The sequence below is a fragment of the Nanorana parkeri genome, unplaced genomic scaffold (genome assembly GCF_000935625.1).
Source record: "Nanorana parkeri isolate BGI_ZX_2015 unplaced genomic scaffold, ASM93562v1 scaffold1316, whole genome shotgun sequence".
Lineage (NCBI taxonomy): Eukaryota > Metazoa > Chordata > Amphibia > Anura > Dicroglossidae > Nanorana > Nanorana parkeri.
In genome coordinates this window covers 326,514-331,054 of record NW_017307584.1, presented here as the reverse complement: position 1 = coordinate 331,054, position 4,541 = coordinate 326,514, and positions in this window count along the sequence as shown.

Here is a 4,541-nt window from a genome sequence, read left to right as displayed (position 1 = left end):
CCACACACTTGGAGGCTCCGTGATGATTGGAGAGCACTAGCTCAGGGGGGTGTGCCAGAGAGACCACTGCTTACACATAGAGAACAAGGGCCCGTCTCTGCGGTATGCTGGCATGGGACGGGCTTTTCTACTCAGGCCGTGGCTACTTTGTAAGGAAAGCGACCCGTAAGATGTCACGCGGCTTTCGCTGCACCTGGAACGTACGTAGCTGATTTAAAGTAAAGGTTCACTTGCTTTTCTCTTCAACGCACGCCAGGTTTGGACTCTGCGGACTGCGGTAGAGCTGCTTTTATTGCATCCTCACCATTCAGCGGACATCCAATGACATGTATAGGGAAGTCCTGAGCTCAGAGGTCATTGTGCAGGGAGGATAATGTTCTGCAGAGCAGTGATAAGCAAAGCGATCCCTCTCCGCTCTCCTGAAGGAACGCCGTCCAATGAGAGCAAATCTTCATCTTTAACTTTGATGCAAAACAAAATCTCATCGGCGGATCCTCCAATCAAACCGCCGCATTTTACACCTCTGCTGAGGCTGGGTCTCTAAAACAGTAAAACCAAGGCCGTTTACAGATACACTCTTCTACCTTCTTCCTTTCTGTACTTGAAGCCTCAGCTGACCTGCCAGTTCAGTCATCAGGGTCTGACGCCTCCAGACATTCCGACATCCCTGGAGGTCATCCTCAGTCATCAGCTTGGGTGAGCAGAGTGTAGGGACTCCGGAGATGCCCTCCTTTACACAGGATCTTCCCTCAGTGATGTCACCGGTCTCTAGTGATAGGATAGGCTGCATTCTCAGTGATGTCACCGGTCTCTAGTGATAGGATAGGCTGCATTCTCAGTGATGTCACCGGTCTCTAGTGAATGGATAGGCTGCATTCTCAGTGATGTCACCGGTCTCTAGTGAATGGATAGGCTGCGCTCTCAGTGATGTCACTGGTCTCTAGTGAATGGATAGGCTGCATTCTCAGTGATGTCTCTAGTGAATGGATAGGCTGCATTCTCAGTGATGTCACCAGTCTCTAGTGAATGGATAGGCTGTGCTCTCAGTGATGTCACCGGTCTCTAGTGAAGGGATAGGCTGCATTCAGTGATGTCACCGCTCTGTAGTGAAGGTATAGGCTGCATTCTCAGTGATGTCACCGCTCTCTAGTGAATGGCGTCAGTGTAATGCTTTGTGGAGGACTGACAGAGCTGGTATTATTATTATACAGGTTTAGGTCAGAGGTGAGTTTGAGGTCCCGCGTGTTACTTTAGATGGATGACATGGTGACAACTGACAGCCGCAATTGTGTGACATCACCTCCATGTTTCCAGTGGAAGACGATGAAGAATGGAGATGATGTCTCTGGTAGGATGTCTGTGAATGATGTTCGGAGTCGGCCATTATCCCGGCCAGCCAGATCCTGAGACGTCTGACTTGTATTCATCGTGTAGTTTAGGTCTGCCCTCATCTGATCACTCGTCAATATTATTATCAATATCTCCAACCGTCGCTAATACACAACCAGTACAATACTGCGAGATGATAAATCTTCCGCCATCTTCTGTACATTCATTTTGGGGGTTTTAAAGTTTTTTTTGTTTTACTTTGTTGACGATGTACTATTGTCTCTCTCACCTGGACCAAGATAAAGAGAACCTGTTACCTAACAACCATCCCGGGATCCCGCCTTAGCAACGGTGACAAAATGGCCGATGTTTAGGGGCCGGGGACTTACAGGGAGCATGGGGTTAAATCTAGCAGACACTGAGCATGCTAATCCACGCCGCGTTTTTCATTTCTGTTTTCTGTTTCCTCCGATTGTAAATAAACTTCCCAAAAAACTTTTCAAGCATTTCCTGACTCCGTTCTTGTCTCCTGTTTGCTTTTTCAGTGGGGGTGAGAGACTTGGTGGTGATCGTGTCTCTCGGGAGAATAATTATTTGTATGGTTTAAGAATTAAGAATAAAAATATAAAAGTATTCTTTTCAGTTTTTGATTTGATTTCTTACTGGGAGAGCCTCTTAACAGGATGCTTACATGTTTATATGTTTATAGTGTTAAATATAGAACAAATAAGGAAATATTATACAAAACAAAATATAAAAGTAGGAGATAGAGGGCGGCACACCAGTGATAAAGGACAGATAACAGTCAGGGGTCTATTTATAAACTAGAAAAAACATGTCCCAGCGTGCATTTTTGGTTGCTGGGCCTCCAGTGCGTCCCTGCACCTTAGGCTGGGCACACACCTTACAACCATCGCAAGACTTCTGTCTTGCGATGGTTGTAAGGTACTTAAAAAAACGTACGATCTGCCTATGTTGCATATAGGCAGATCGTACTTGCGATGATCTCAAGCCACGCCCCCTGAGGGGCGGGCTTCCGATGACCGCAATGCCGAACGGTCAGTGTGCGCTTGCGCACACCGGCCAGTACGGCTGTTATCGTCCGGACATGCCACAAACCCGCCGAACATCGTACGGTGCTCGGCGGGTTTTCGAACATGTCCGTAAGTTTAAAGTCGTGCGACCTTACAGTAGTAGAGGTCGCACGGCTTCCACACACCTTACGATCATCGTACGATCGCGGGATTTCCCGCGATTATCGTATGATAATCGTAAGGTGTGTGGGGACCCTTATAAGGAGGAGTTGGCTACCTCCTGGTACACCTGCATGCAATTTATCGACTGCATTAATATGCTCACACTTGGAGACTCGTTTAGATAGAGTTAGGACCACACTTTGCAGAGGTGCCTTGGCGCGGCGGTGCGGCTTCTACATATTTTTGTGCAAAAGTTTGTGCTACTAAAACCTCTGATTTTAACGCATACTGTTGACAGGGCAATTTGTTTGGTTGCAGGCTAGCTAGCAAGTGAGCTGGGGCATTTTTGTGCTTTGTAGTCTATTTATAAACCATTTGCAAAGCCCTTCACCCTGAAGATATATGTGAATGTAAATTTTGGGTGAATAATGCCAAAAATGAGCATGCTTAAATGTTATTTTCCCCATTTGAAATGTAGTGTTGTAATATTACACAATGGCCACTAGATGGCGCTGAGGAGCATTGGAAATATTTATTTACTTTCTATGCTCAATGGCTCCATCTGGTGGTCATAATGTAATATTACAACACTACATTTCAAATGGGAAAACAATACAGGTGAATCTCGAATAATTAGAATATCGTGCAAAAGTAATTGCAGTAAGTGCTGCAAAAGGGGCCCAAACCAAGTACTGAGTACATATGCATGCTGGTACTTTCCAGAGGTCCGATATTGTTCTATGTACAATCCTTGTTTTATTGATTGCATGTAATAATCTACTTTTCTGAGGTTGTGGATTTGGGGTTCTTGGGGTTTCCATGAGCTGTGCGCCATAATCATCACAATGATGACAAATCACGGCTTGAACTATCTTGCTTTGCATGTAATGAGTCTCTCTCATATATCAGTGTCACCGCATAAGTTGCATTAGTGAAATAAATTAACTTTGCACCATATTCTAATTATTCCAGTTTCACCTGTATATATTTAGAACACTCATTTTTGCCATTATTCACCCAAAATGAACGTTCACAGATATTCACAAAGTTAAGGGCCCTGCAAGTTGTTTATAAATGGACTTTTTATTGTTCACAATAGTAAGCCCACACACTCTGGGGGTTTGGGGGACTGCCTTCTTCATGGCTTGCATTGTTAGAGGGAATGAAATCCGGACTAGGGATGGCCAAGTTTGGGTTGGAAGTGAAAATGACACAATACAGAGGCTGGTTTGGTGTCCCCTCTAATAACTTTAATCTCTGATGACTGGGACCCTCTGAGGACCCCCTGGAACCTGTTGGCCTTCTAAGAGAAGAATACATGTTATCATTGATTTGTTGTTTTCTTTGTCCTCCATCTTATAGCCAATCAGTGGCCGGGATGTTTCCTAGCCCTGCCATATTCATCCCTGTGCCTGCAGACACTTTCCATGACCAGGGCTGGGAATCTAATGCTCCAAACCAACACTAAGGATAAAGACACGGCCGCGTTACTGATCACTTGTTTCCCATGGCGGCGGGCTCCTTCCTTCACTGTTAAAGTATATGTACACCCCACCAGAATAAAATCTCATTACGTCTTCATGTCATTTCAAAAGCCATTTCTAATGTTTGTAAATCTGTAGATTTTATTAAAATAATTCCCCGGTGATCCTGCCATGGAGGTCCTTGTTCAGGCACTTCCTGTTATAGGGTGACAACACTCTGCCCCTGTCTCCCGGTTATCTTCCTGTGTTGTCAACCTGTTTCAGATGGAGACTACAAGCGGCCGTTTCTGCACACATTGCACAGACATGGCTGCCAAGAGGATGCTGGGGATCAGCAGCACTATCATGGAACAAAGGAGGAAGAATGGGGAAAACAAGAATGTTATATATGCAGAGTCCAGCACAACAGATACTGAGAATAACACCCGGAATACAAGAGAAGTGCTACTGTGAGGTATGAAAACAAACTGCTCAAATAGAATATAAAAAATAAAATGACTGAATAAAAATAATAATATTAATAATAATAATA